The following is a 15,856-nucleotide window of genomic DNA, read 5'->3' on the forward strand; positions in this document are numbered from 1 at the left end:
CGTACATTGTGACTATACAAATTGTTGGGATTGGAACTTTCCCTTTGCTCTCCATTTTTGTAGTATTTTATGAATTCCTCCATTATTCTATGTTCTGTTTCCTTCTCTTACCTTTTTTGTTACAAAATTGCTATAAATTATAAATTTAGTCACTGAATTTTACTATCTTATTTCATTCACTATACTTTTAATTTTTTAAATTTAATAGTTTAACTTTATACATTAATTTTTTTTATCAATCGGTCGTTAACTTTCTGATGAAATATTGAATTCCAAATCAGAAAAAATAAAATAAAAATAATATCATAACCTTTTCCTTGAAAACCCCATACGTCACTCACAAACAATATTAACCCATCCAGCTTAAAAAGCTCAAAACTAGCCATTAAGAAGGAAAAATAATCCAATCTCTCTGTCTGTTTGCAAACAATGGAAGCATTTAAAGAAATTGTGCTAATATTTTGCATTTGTATGTCTCTGAAAATCATGACATACTTTTGCATACGAGTTAATGCTATTTCTGGAATTGTTCTTGTTTATCTTTATGAAACAGAAACCTAATGGCTAGAAGACAATACAATGGAACAATTTTTCCCTTAAATATACCCCCTGCAAAGATCAAACTTCTCTAAACCAGTCACTTCCTTTACTTTCCTCGTTTTGAAAACCCAGTTTGGTGTTCAAGGCCAGGTGTCGAGTGTAATCCTAAGACAACACTTGATTTCTCTCAGCGTATCACTTGAATGTGAGTGGGAATTACTTTGATGGCCCTCTCTAACCGGTTATATTTGAATTCAGTCAGCCTAGAGCTCTTGGTTTCAGGTATAACTGCTTCAATTCAACGTTCTCACTCGGGGTTTCCAAGCTTGGGTTCTTGACAATCTTTAATGAATATAGCAACAACTTTAAGGGTCGTTTGCCGCTATAGTTTGTACGGTTACGGTTCTTGGAGCAGCTAAATCTCGATGGCAGCTACTTTGAGGATGGGATGCCAACTGTTTATTGAAGCTTTACCATGTTGAAGTTACCGCAAATAAAGAGAAGCATGGAAGTAGGGGGGGGGGAACAAGAAAGTTGTAATGGTGGTTTCTGTCATCTCTTTGTTTTATGTATTTCTTCGATGATGCCAACCAAGAAAAGGAATACTAAAAGCAGTGAAACCATGAATCTCTCACCATCAAACCGTCCCTTCAAATCTATAAAGACGGAGCTTCTCTGAACCAGATTCATATTTTTACCTTACGTATTCGTGACAATTATTTTTGTCACTATTAATGATTTTTTGTGACAATAAATAAGCATCACATTAAATTAAAAAATATAAAAAGTTGTGACAAAAACTAAAATCGTTTCAATATTTTGTTACAATTAGAAAACTAGGTAGCCTATGGTTACTATTTTGTGTCCCAAATGATTCTCTCCATTTTTTTGACCCAAAAAAATGATTTGTGAATATAAGTTTTAGTTATTATGACAGAAAAAGTTGTAACAACATATAATGACATTTAATTTTTTTCGTGACAAGTTTTATTTGTACTTATATATTTAATTTATAGTGAAGAAATGTATAGTCACAAATATTTTTCTCCAGTTTTTGGCGTGAACAAAATTATAGAGTGACATATTTTGTAACTATAACTTATAATTATTGTTATAGAAAAAAATATCAAAACAAATATTAAGATTCAATTTTTTGCTGACAAATTATGTTTGTAGTTATATAATTTAATTATAGTTAGAAATATATTATCATAAATGTTTCCCTCAATTTTTTTGCCACAAAAAGTTATATATTGACGAATTTTGTAACTATAAATTTTAATATCTTTACAAATAAAATAATGACAACAAATTAAATTAAATCAAATTTTATTTTTATTTATTTTGTAATTATTTTATTTTGATAAAAAAGTATTTCTATTTAAGATAATTAAAATAAACTTAACATAATATATGAAAATTATTAATTATTTTTATTTAATTGAAAATTATTTATTTGAAAAATATTTATCAAAAACTTAACATTTTATCACATAATATCAAGAAAACTGAAATGGAAATATTTAAAAAAAATAAAATCCAAAAATTTGAAATAAAAATAAGATTAATCCAATTAAATTATAATAGAATATTCAAATTTTATAAAAATAAATTTAATTATAAATAAAGAATATAATATAGAAAATAATAGATAAATAAAATAAAATAAATTTGATACAATTGATAAAATATTATTAAAAATAAAAATTTTATTTTACATGAAAAAAGAAAATATTAAATGAAACATAAAATATAATGATGACAAACTTGATTAAGTTCTTGAATAATTAGTTTACACATGTTATAATGAGGGGTGAACACATATAGGAGTATAAAATAGGGTTGGAAAATTGATTTCATAACTAACAATTAATTAATATATATTACCTTACATTAAAATAAAAGTAACTTATTGTTCTAAATATCTAAAATCGACACCTACACAAATGTATCGAATATAAAAATTAAGTTGAATATTTTAAAGTCATCTACAAAAATGAGTAAATAATTAACTAATCGTGTCTTTTTTGTTTGTTAATCTTGATATTTAGGCTCAACTTCATTCAAATTCAATCATCGTTGGATAATAATTTAACTTAAACCCGTCCTATAAGACGTGTTAGAGTTTGTGATCTTTTTCATATCGTGTCCAAAAAATTTACGATGTGATTTATTTGGTGAAAAAACGAAAATTATATACTTGCAACATAACTTAATTAATTTATTTGGTTTGAACTGTGTTTTGATTTGCACGTTTTTAAGGTTATCTTTGTGAATGCTTTTTTTTTGCAACATACTGTTTTTTTTTATTTTAATGTTCTTATGAAGTTGTTGTGGTGTTATTTTCAGCAATCAAATATTGATATTTTGTCGAATCAAAGTTTAAGGTAATATTATAATTTAATTTTTAATAATGAAATATATTCTATATACTATATTTAAAATATTTATTAAAAATTTAATATAATTTATTTTTGTATTTAAATATAGGTATGGAAGGATTATGGATCATCGTGATGGATTTTAATTTATTTGTATTTCTAGAAAATGACTTTATGCTTTTTAGTAAATTTTATTATAAACATTTATGTTTATTTTAATAATATTAAATATTATTTTTTTATTATAATATTTTTAAATATATTTTTAATTATCATAACAAATTTTAACTAATATTATTTTGTAACATAAATAAATTATGACCAATTAACTTAATCACAGAAATAAATTATGATACAAATTATATTTACAACATTAAAGAATTATGATAAATTTATTTAGTCACAATAATATATTAGTTTATTCAAAATAAAAATGTTTCAAATTTATTTAGTTACAATATTTTCTCATAATAACAAATTTTGGTAAATTTATTTAGTCATAATAACAATTTATTAAAAAAATATTCATTTGCCAATACAAAATAATGAAAAAATAATAATATTCTTTTACAAGTTGTCTAAAATTTATTTAGTCACAATAACATATTAAATTTAGTCAAAATAAGAAATTATGAAAAATTTATTTCGTCATGAAATAAAAGTAGTGACGAGTTAAATTTTGTAGTAATATCTCTTTTTGTCACAAAAATATTTTTTATTTTATGTTATAATTTAAGTTAATCATGATAAAATTTATTTTTGAGAGAAAATATATTTTTTAATTTAACAAATATTACAACAAAATAGAAATAATGAGAAATTGTTTTTAGTTGCAATGTGTATTTTTTTTCATAAAAATCCTCCATATTTGATGTTAACATACAAGTTAATTATGACAAAACGCACTTCTAGTGACGAAATAGTTAATTTATTGTAACAAATACTTTGTCATGATAAATTAATTATAGTAACAAAATTTAATTGTTACGATAAATAATATAAAATGGTAACAAACACAATTTTGCCACAATATACTTTACATGAAGAGGTTGTTATAACAAAAAATGAAACAAATAAAATTCATCAAAATAAATATATCGTGATAAATTTATTACTTTTAGTGATAAATAATTTTGTTACATCAAAGTCAATAAGAAGAAAAAAAAATTTAAAAGGGGAAAAATATGTGAAAATTATAAAGTTGAAAAGTGAAACATATGAGAAAAGTTTAATTTAAAAAGTCATGTCATCACTCTCCTAGTAATTCAATGGAAGAGTGATAAAAAGAAATCCAATGTATACAATTAAGTGATTAAACTTAAAAATTTAAAAGTATAGTGAGTAAAATAAAAGAGAAATTAAAGTTTAGTGAGTAAAAATGTAATTTACCTTAGAAAAATATTTCTAATGTTTGGCTAAATAACCACATCAATCTTTATTTATTTATTTATTTGAATTATTTTGACTTTCTACGTTTTATTTTTAGGGCAAAAACTCTCTTTGTGGATAAAAATCATTAGTTAACAAATGGTTAACACTCCAGAATAGAGATTTTTATCCTAAAACGAAACTTTAATGGTTAAAATACTCCATAAAAAGATTAAGGTTCAAATTGACTATTAGGTCAACATTAATTTTTTTTTGCCTAAAATAAAACATTTGGGTCAAAGTGTTTTTTTTTTTAAAAGGTTAAAATAATTATTTTAATAATATTGGGGTTATTTTTGACATGATGACTTTTAATTTTATATTTTTAAGGGATTAAACAAGAATTATACATTTATTTTGGGTGGGGACAGGTTCTATGTGGATCTCTGATTTCACTGGTACTGACTATTGACTAAATATAATCATTTGATTTTAAACGTAATCAAAATGGACTACTAAAATATGAAATTTACAAATTAACAGTCAAAATAATAATTTAAAATTTATTTATTTATAGGTTTTAATCTTCATTTGTCTTCTATCTTTACTGTTTAATTAGGAATCTGATCTCAAAGAGTTTAAGCTTCTTCTCATTGGATTTAATAAACTTCGGTCAATCTCATACAAAATAATTAAATTATAAATATAATTATTGGATTAAAACTCATAATTACGGGCACATATTTTTAAGGGTGAATTGTATGATTCATCAAACGAAATCATACATCGGTGGATACTGATACGGGCCTCATTAAAAATGGACACATATTTTTAATGTATATTGTTATCATAAAATATGAAGTAAATTAAGTGGTCGGTTATGTTTTAAAGTCATAAGATATTAGACGTGTCATGAAAATAAAAGTATTTAAATTATAAATATAATTATTGGATTAAAACTCATAATTACGGGCACATATTTTTAGGGGTGAATTGTATGATTCATCAAACGAAATCATACATCGGTGGATACTGATACGGGCCTCATTAAAAATGGACACATATTTTTAATGTATATTGTTATCATAAAATATGACGTAAATTAAGTGGTCGGTTATGTTTTAAAGTCATAAGATATTAGACGTGTCATGAAAATAAAAATATAAATACTATTAAAGTTATATTTATAATTTGATGATGGACAAAGTCATAATTACATACAATAAATGATTCTTAAATTAATTACATAAAGGGGCCATGACCCCTCAACAAATAGATATATCGTATTTTCTCTTATCTTGTTAGAGAGTTTATGCTTTGATACCATTTATTAGAACGAATTCATAACAAATATGAAAATAAACCAGGATCTAATCATGTCAAATCATCAAAAATAAAATATTATATAAGTTACAAAATGATCATTCGACTATTTATTATGTTCAAGCTCGTCATTTTCTGTTAAAAATTTAATGACAGTCTAAATTGAACGTTCTTGATGACTGAGTATTATAAAATATGGTTTCAGAATCTTAAACGAGTACTAAATCTCAATCAACATGATAAAAAAAAAGCCAGTTTTGACTGTAAATGTTATCATGTTTTGGACATTTATTCATAAACAAAATCATAATTCATACACTGATGAAATATTATTTTATATAACGTGAAGTTGTTCAACTGCTAAGTAGTTTCCTACTAATTATTTGACCTGGTGGTTCACATGCAAAATGCATGCAACATGCGCAGCGTAGTGTAACGGGTATTGACAAATTGTTATCATTTTTATAATTATAGTTACTTGATTCGTGTCCGATCTAAATAAATTTATTTATGTTAATTATTCATTTTATTCGGAGACGGATATATATCTTTATTGGTAATGTCTACTCTAAAATCTAATATCGTTAAAGTAATTTTTAACCATTTATTTATTTAGTTTTCAATTCACATAATTGATTTTATTTTTATAAGTGGGTTTTATACGTGTAAAATGTAATGGTAGATGTGCCAAAAGGTAATGTTGGAATTTAACAGCAAAGTTTTTTTAAAAATAATTTATACAAGAAAATAAATATTCTACCCACATGATTGTGCTGATATCGTTTGTCCTAACTTCTAAATAGAGGCATGGGTTTTAAAATTTAGAATTTAAAAATTAGGGTTTAAGATTTAAGGCCATTCAAATAGACATGCCTGTGAAATAAGTATATTTAACAGCAAACTTTCATCAAATAATTTATTATTATATAAAATAATATTTCATTAAGTGCATGAATTATGATTTTGTCTATAAATAAATGTCCAAAACATGGTGACATTTACAGTCCAACACAGGCTATTTTTTTTGGGCAAAAAGGATTTTCTTCTTTGGTGGCCTGACCATGCATATAATATACAAGAAAACAACATTATAATATATACATATATATATATTGTTGAATAAAAGATTGAGAAACAGCTAGATCGAGTGAAGTTTCTCTAATTTTAGATCAAGTGACGGATGAAAGAATGTTATATTCAAGTCGAATTTGAATAAACATCCGATGCGATCTATGATCATCCCTATCTATGATTCATCTCTTCAAGAATATTGTCTCTAATGTTTGAACTTGGATTTTCACACTATTTCTCAACCATAATTTTGGATAATAGACTTTTTATAAAGTTGCTAATTGTTATTAAAAATTAGAAAATAACAAAATTACAATGAAGGTTTACCCACCACAATCGCAAACAATAAATATATTTTCCTAAATACGACAAAACTAGTCACTTAAGATCACAAGGACCATATAAGAACAAGGTTAAAAAACCTAACCAAATAAACTTGGATAAAAAGTAGATACAAATATATCTGACTGCATCGATAATGAACCACAAAAGGAGATAAAACTATTGAAAGACCACTGACAAATCACAAATCAGAATTGAGCAACGTGAAAATACTAACCACGAACGCAAATCGCATATCCAAATCCAATCCGAAAGTCCAAAGCAAGTAAGATCAACATAATAACAAATAAACGTCATCTTGATCAGTCGTGACGATGTCAAATCTAATATTGAAAAAATTAATAAATGAAAATAACGACTAAACCACGATAATTTATTATAAAGACAAAGAAAAATGTGTATAAAGACAAAAAAATGACGTTTCATAAAGGTAGAATTATTAAAAATAAAATAAAAAAATAAAACTATATTATAATAAAGAAAAAGAAAAACAATACAGTGGACTACGATCATTACAAGATTGATGTCATCGTCAATCACACCAAAAAAGAAAACCAAGGATAATGGATATTTGAGTACCCTATAACTTATATCCTTTTATATGTTATAGCAATAATTAGGGATATTCAAAAATACCTGACTTAGTTGATCCGATCAGAATTAAAAAAATTAGATAATTTTCTAAAAGAAATTACCTGACCCGACATTTTTCGCGTCGGACTCAGATCAAAAAGTACATTTTTTGGGGTATCGGTTACCCGAATACCATGTTATATTTATTTTTTATATATAACAATATTACATATTTAATTATTAATAATTTTATATATTAAATTAAACTAATAAAATTTAAAAAAAAATCCAATGTATGTTTAATAATCAATATAATATTTTGTTTAATAATATAAGTTGTACTTTTTTTAAATTAATATTTGAAAATGATAAAAAACCGATACCCGCAACATTTGAGTCGATACACGGGCCGACCAATCAACTATCCGAAAATTCGGGTACCTGAATTTGATCACCCCTAACAATAATACCTATCTAATTAAGATTAAGCATACTTTTTAAAATTATTTCCTGAATCATTAATAAAATTAAAAATTAAATACACTCAAAATGTTCATATCTAATCTCACTAAATAAATTTATAATTAATAGCGATTGTTATTTTTAAGGGTAAAGTACATGATAGTATTTTGACTATAAGATGTTACTTTGTTGAATCTCACTATTATTACAAGTTATAAGATGATCTTCTGATTATAGGATGTTGCTTTGTTGAGTCTCTCAACTATTATAAGTTACAAAATAGTCACCCGACAATTCATTATGTCCTAAACTCGTTTTTTTGTTAAAAAATTAACAGCAATATGAGGCTCTGAGTTAAACGTTAATATGCTAATTAGATATGATAAAATCTGATTTCAAAATCTCAAACGCAATTATATCTCAATTAGCATGTTAACTTCTAGTTCAGATGACCGTTTTTTTTAACAAAAACAGATGAATTTGAAACATAATGAATAATTAAGTGATCATTTTATAACTTTAATATCGAAAGAGTCAATAAAATTACATCTATATAATTAATAGACTATTTTATAATTTTTAATAATCAGAGTATTCAACAAAATATCATCATGACCATTTGTATATTTTTTTCCCTTTTTTTAATTATTGAACAAATATTTATTTTGACTCTTCTCTTCTCTCATTAAGTTGTCGAGTAAGAAAGTGCCAAGTCACTCTCACGCGCATCACTCTATTTTCCCCTTACTGTTTGACACGTGTCCTCCCAACAACCTTATAAATACTCACATCACTCGACTCCGGCCTCTTCATCCAAAAAATTTCACCCGAAAAAACCCTTTTAGAAACCAAACGGAACCGTCTCCGCCTCTCTCGTTTTATTTCATATTTCGTTTTCCCTCCGTCCGCCGCCGGCTTCCGCAACCACTGCCGCCAAAAATGGAAGGCTGCGGGGAATTATCGACTAAACCCGTTCAATCTCCGAAGGCAACAACGAAAAAGATTTCTTTTGAGGAGTATTCCACGAAGGCCTCATCTGAAGCATTACCGAATGCGGTGTTCTTCACGCTGTTTTTCTCGGTGGTTTATTTCCTTCTTTCACGTTGGCGTGAAAAGATCCGTACTTCCACGCCTCTTCACCTCCTCACCCCCTCTGAAATCGTCGCGATTTTCGCTTTGATCGCCTCGTTTATTTATCTTTTGGGGTTCTTCGGTATTGATTTCGTTAAGTCTTTGATTCTACGACCCTCGACCGACGTTTGGAATTCCGATGACGATGAAGAGGAAAACGAGGTGTTGCTTCGTAAAGAAGATGCCCGTAAGGTCCCTTGCGGTCAAGCTCTTGATTGCTCGGTTCCAGCAGAACCAGTCATATCTTTCCAGAAAGTGTTAGATGAAAAGCCCGAGAGAGTTACAACCGAGGAGGACGAAGAAATTGTTAAAGCCGTCGTGGCAGGGACAACCCCATCGTATTCTTTAGAATCCAAGTTAGGTGATTGCAAGAGAGCGGCTGCTATAAGGCGTGAGGCATTGGAGAGATTAACGGGAAAATCATTGTCGGGATTGCCTTTGGATGGATTCGATTATGAGTCGATTTTAGGACAGTGTTGTGAGATGCCGATTGGGTACGTGCAGATTCGGTCGGCATCGCAGGGCCGTTGTTGCTTAATGGAAGTGAGTATTCAGTTCCTATGGCAACCACAGAAGGGTGCTTGGTAGCCAGCACTAACAGGGGATGCAAGGCTATTCATTTGTCCGGAGGAGCTTCAAGTTTCTACTGAAAGATGGCATGACTAGAGCTCCTGTCGTAAGGTTCGGCACCGCGAAGAGGGCAGCTGATTTGAAGTTGTATTTGGAGAATCCTTTAAATTCTGAGACCTTGGCTGTAGTTTTTAACAGGTTTGTTTCAATATCTTTAAAGTTCTGAGTTCATTAAACTAATATGGTGCTGGTTTGTTGAAGGCTTTGGTTTTTTTCGGTGGTTGCAGATCAAGTCGATTTGCTAGGCTTCAAGGTATAAAATGTGCCATTGCTGGGAAGAATCTTTATATGAGATTTGTTTGCAGTACCGGCGATGCTATGGGGATGAACATGGTTTCAAAGGGAGTCCAAAACGTTTTGGATTTCCTTCAAACTGATTTCCCTGACATGGATGTCATTGGTATCTCTGGTGAGTTTCATTTCCGTGAACTTGTGATTATGTATATATGTATGACTCTTCCTTTTCGTTTTTGGAGCTAGACCATTGAATTGTATGGATTTCTGAGGGATGTAGGAAATTTCTGTTCGGACAAAAAGGCGGCTGCAGTGAATTGGATTGAAGGACGAGGCAAAACTGTTGTCTGCGAGGCGAACATTAAGGGTGACGTGGTGAGGAAAGTCTTGAAGACTAGTGTTGAATCCCTTGTGGAGCTTAACATGCTTAACTTTGGGTGGATTCAATGCACATGCTAGTAACATTGTTGCTGCACTCTACATCGCTACCGGGCAAGACCCGGCTCAAAATGTGGAGAGCTCGCATTGCATCACGATGATGGAAGCTGTCAATGATGGAGAGGACCTTCACATCTCTGTCACAATGCCTTCCATCGAGGTAATTGACAATATTACGTTCTGATCATCAAATTATGTAGCGAAGTAAAATTGGATATTGATGTGCGTTCCAATTTATCTTTTAGGTTGGCACTGTTGGTGGTGGAACTCAGCTCGCATCTCAATCGGCATGTTTGAACCTTCTCGGGGTCAAGGGTGCGAACCGAGAGTCACCCGGTGCAAACTCTAGACTCCTTGCAACCATCGTAGCCGGTTCAGTCCTTGCCGGGGAACTATCACTCATGTCCGCACTGGCAGCTGGGCAACTAGTCAAGAGCCATATGAAGTACAATAGGTCAAGTAAGGATGCTTCCAACACTGCTTCTTAGAGAGCACTTAAATCATATATATATATGATGGTGATGATGATGAAGATAAAGGGTTTTGTTAATTAGCATTAAAAGATTAGTGTAAAAGTTGCAAATCCCATAGTTTAAACTGTGTTGAAAGGTAATGGGATAGATATCATATGTGTGTAATTTTCTTTGTATCTTGTAAAATCGCAGAATTGTTAATTACCATATTGTAATCTTCTCCAAGTAGATTCTACATATTGTAATCTTCTCTGCCATATTTATTGCATCATAATTCCAATATTCGAATTCAAAACAATCGTATCTTATTAGAAGTGAATCAAACTTATATTTTATAGATCATGTTATTATATGAATATGCATTTGTTAAGGGTATACTTGGAAGTTTGTCATATATTTTGTTTTCTTATATTTTATCCCACTCCACACAAAAGATTTATATTTTATCTATATTAAAATTAAAATCTTTGCTGAATTTGAAGTCATAAGGTGAATTTGAATTATAAATTTTTTTTAACCATGGCAACCAAAACGCATTAATCAAAATTACAACGCACTAAAATATAGAGAGAAATCTAGAGATAATAGTCATCAAAATACTCGTACAAAAATAAAATATTAAACCTAAAGATACAAAAAAAAAAACTTTCCAATAAGAATGATAGGGGTGCTTATCAAGCGAGTCGATCGTGAGTTGAGCAGTGCTCGACTCGTGCTCGTTAAAATTTTTTGTTGCTATACTCGACTCGTTGCTCACCTCATTGCTAGTTAAGCTCAACGAAATTTTTATCTTATTTTTTTAACTATAGGTAAAATATACTAATATTATATAGAGCTTAATATAAACATAAACTAATAAATTTAACCCAAAAAAGTTACCAAAAGTAGGGGTTAGCATTCGATCGAGTCGAGTAAAAAAATTCGAGTTATTCGAGTTGACGAGTTGTATTTTACAACTCGAACTTAACTTGAAATTTTTTCAAGTCGAGTTTAAGAAATTTGAGTCGAGTTATTGGAGTTTCTATAGTAATTTTATTATAATTATTTATAGTATTATAAAAATGATTTGTTGCAATTTTTTGACTTTATCTAACCATAATATATATTATATTCTTTCATATTATAATATTATTTAATCTATCAAATACAATCTAAAATTATGAAATATATTCATAATATTATATTTTAAAGAAAGTATTTTGAGGATAAAATATTGAAGAGAGTATAAATGAGTCAAGAAATTGATGAGAAGAAAGAATTTGGAAACAATTGTAGTCAAAAGATAAAATTGAGTAAAATGTAAAGTTAATGGAATAAATAAAAAAGAGATTACATCTTTAGTAAAAATAAAAATTGAAGTTACATATGTATTCTATTGTGATATTTGAGCATGTGGTTCAACTTTGGTAAAAATGGACTTAAAATAAATCACGAATTGAAGGAACAAGGAGATTATAAAAAATTGAAGGACTAAATTGAAAAATAAAAAAAATTGTTATCAAAAAGATGAATTAAAAGTACACATGTATTATATTATGGTTTAGGAGCATGCGTCTCAAATTTGATAAAAAAAAAGGACTTAAAGTAAATGAGGAATTGAAGAAATAAGGAGATTATGAAAATTTTAAGGACTAAATTGAAAAATAAAAAAATTATCAAAAAGAGGAATTGAAAGTATACATGGATTCTTCTATGGTTTAGGAACATCTGGCTCAAAATTTGGTAAAAAATGGACTTAAAGAATTGAAGAAATAATAAAATCAATGACTAAATCGTAAAACTGTCAAAATACATAGTCAAATTTTTGGTTTTTCAAGTAACTCGAAAATCAAAATTGCAATTTGACTGGAACTCGAAAACAGAATTTATAATTCAACTTGACTCGAATAATTCAAAATTGAAAAAAAATCAATTTTTTAAATTGAGTCGAGTTTTGCTCACCTCAAACAAAAAAAATGTTGCAACGAATTGAAAGTCCAAAGTCCAAAATAACAACCCACAAATATATTAAAATAATAAGTAAGGTTTGTTTTTTTTGTGTAGTAAAATAATAATTATTAATTAGTCATTTAATATTTTTTTATTTATTAAAAAATTAATAGATTAGTCATTTATCAATCTTTTTATTATATATTAGTAAATTAGTAAATTTTTTAGTGAAATAATTTTTTAAAATAACTACTAAAAAATTATACTCATCAATCCCATAAAATATGTCTATCATTGACTTTTTTGTCAAATTTTTAAAAATTTGACTAGTTATTGTTTAAAATTTATTATTGATACAAAATATGTAAAAATATATTTTAAAAACTTTGAATAAATAATTTTCAAATATATATTTTTATAAAATCTAATTATTTGAAATATTTAAAATAATGATGGTCCAAATTTAAAAAAAAATACTTTTAGAAAGTCAATAATGGACAATTTTAATAGGATGGAGGGAGCAAAAATCTTAACAAGTTGCTTACGAACTCATCGAGTTAAGTTGGAGTTTGCTCGATTCATCTTGTTAAAGTCTCGAGTCAAGCTCGAGTTTGAGTTGAGTGAATCCGAGTCGAGCTTTTATCAAGTTTTGATTGAGTCGAGTTTAAACTGCTTACAAACTGCTCAACTCATTAAGCACCCCTAAGAATGACGAACAACATTAAATCTAATAACATTCATAAAAACTCATTGTTTTTGTCGAATAAGACATTTTACGAAGTGATAAAGGAGTGGTGAGTGAACCAAACAATCTTGTAGATAGCTTCGCTACACAATTCTGATTACATCGACAAATAACTTTTTACCAAATAGGAGATCTGACTATATGTGACCATCGATTTATTTGTTGAGTTTTAAAATATACTCTTAAAATAAAATATATAAAACTTATTAATTGAATTCAGTAGTTAAAATGTGTGTCATTCTTTTTAGAGATCTTGAATTCGAGTGGTTGAATAATTAAAAAATATTATGAACATATATTATCTTATAACCATCCACGCTATTTAAAAAATAGATTTCAATGGACTCGATATTTGAAAATTTTATAATTAAATTCTAATGAACATTTTATAGTATTATTCTATTTTATTTTACACTTTCAACTTTGTTAGATCGAGGTGATTTTCGTAATTTTTTAGATCTATCAGATATAATCTTTGAAAATTACTAGATCTCCATCTGGCAAGGTCTTTAAACAAACCTCCCCACTTGAACTTTCAAAGAGTCTGCACCTTTTGTTTTATAGGTATTCGAGTCTACTATAGTGCATAAATAAGACTTTTTATTGAATCATATCAACTATCAAAAAAAAATTCATGATATGATAATAAGGGGATGTTTGGTTTAGATAATATAAAATTATCGGAGAATGAACATTCTTCCATTTGGTTGACTAACATTCTCAGCTTTCGTTAATATTTTATTATTAACTGTGGTATTTTAAAAATATATTATTGGGAATGTGATTACTTCCCTTCCTTTAAGTATTATTGGATTATCGACGTTTTAGACTAAAATACCCTTAATTTGTTTTTCAAAAATATCATTCTTATGTCGTTAAATAATAAAAATTCTACGAATGTTAAATTACAAATTTATCCTTAAACTATTTTAAATTTACAAAAAAATCCATAATTAAAATTTTATATGAAGTTCAAGAGTTAAAATAAAATTTTACCCTTTTATTAAACCTATTTATCTTTTTAATTTTATAAAAAAAAATTATATAAATTTTATGAATTTAAAATTTAAAAATATATATATATATATATATAAATTAATTATAATAATATTATAATAAAATTTAATTTGTTAAAAAAATAAATATATAATAAAAAACAAAAAGGATAAGAATAAGATACGTTGCCCTGACTGGCGAGTTCCCATGATGCGAACACTCCCCACGTGTCTGACACGTTGGGCAGACGTGGATGCTGCATTTGACTCATCGGTTATTGGGATTTAATCATTTATTTATATATATTATATTATAATCATTTTTGTTTTTTAATAATCGAATTATATTACAAAAATATCTCAGTATTGTTAATCCCTCCAAGCAAATCTAATCAACTCTAAGGCTGCAACTCCTCGCAAAAGTCAAGGTATGTTTTATGAATTACTATATCTTTTTATAATTATAATATTAAAATTTAAGTATAACAAACCCAAAATGACAAAGAGTTTATATAAAAATAATCTAATTACATAAATAAAAAATTATTCTAAACCCATTTGTAAAATAAAAAGAATCATACGTTAAAAAGTAAAAAATTAACCAATCAAATCAAATAAATGATAGATAAAAAATATTATTGCGACAATGAAATATAAACATCATCAACATTAGATAAAAACACATAAAAAATGACGATTTATTGGTAAATTAACATCATTTCAACTCAATTGAGATTTATCTTTTAATTAAGGGTTTTAAGTCGTTATTGATATGATGATTAAATAAGCCTATCGTAGTTTTAGAGAGATAACATCAAATTTAACCCTAACAAAAAAAAGAAAAAACATGTTACAAGAGTAGACAAAAATATATTGCAAATTTCATACGAAAAAAGGATGATTAATTTACAAATATATATATATATATATAACATAGAATGTATTTAATATTATTTTTTTCATTAAATGATACAAATTGTAAGATAATATATGTACGTAACTATCTTAATTAATTGACAACATATGTTTATGTAAATATAATTATTTGAATTCGAATTATTTAAAGATAATAAATGTTTCTTTTTATTATGAAGACTATTTAATTAATTTTTATATTCATATTACTTTTAATAGTTTAATAATTTACATTAATTACCCTTTTCATATTATACTCACTTAACACAATCCCAATATGGAGAGGTGTAACTCTCTATATGGTAG

At 27.3% G+C, this 15,856-nt stretch overlaps 1 pseudogene; it reads left to right on the top strand.

Moving 5' to 3' along the window:
• Positions 1-8,877: 8,877 nt before the first annotated feature.
• Positions 8,878-11,003, top strand: LOC120142640 (annotated as a pseudogene).
• Positions 11,004-15,856: the final 4,853 nt, after the last annotated feature.

Source organism: Hibiscus syriacus, unplaced genomic scaffold (assembly GCF_006381635.1).
Source record: "Hibiscus syriacus cultivar Baekdansim isolate YM2019G1 unplaced genomic scaffold, ASM638163v2 tig00110831_pilon, whole genome shotgun sequence".
NCBI lineage: Eukaryota > Viridiplantae > Streptophyta > Magnoliopsida > Malvales > Malvaceae > Hibiscus > Hibiscus syriacus.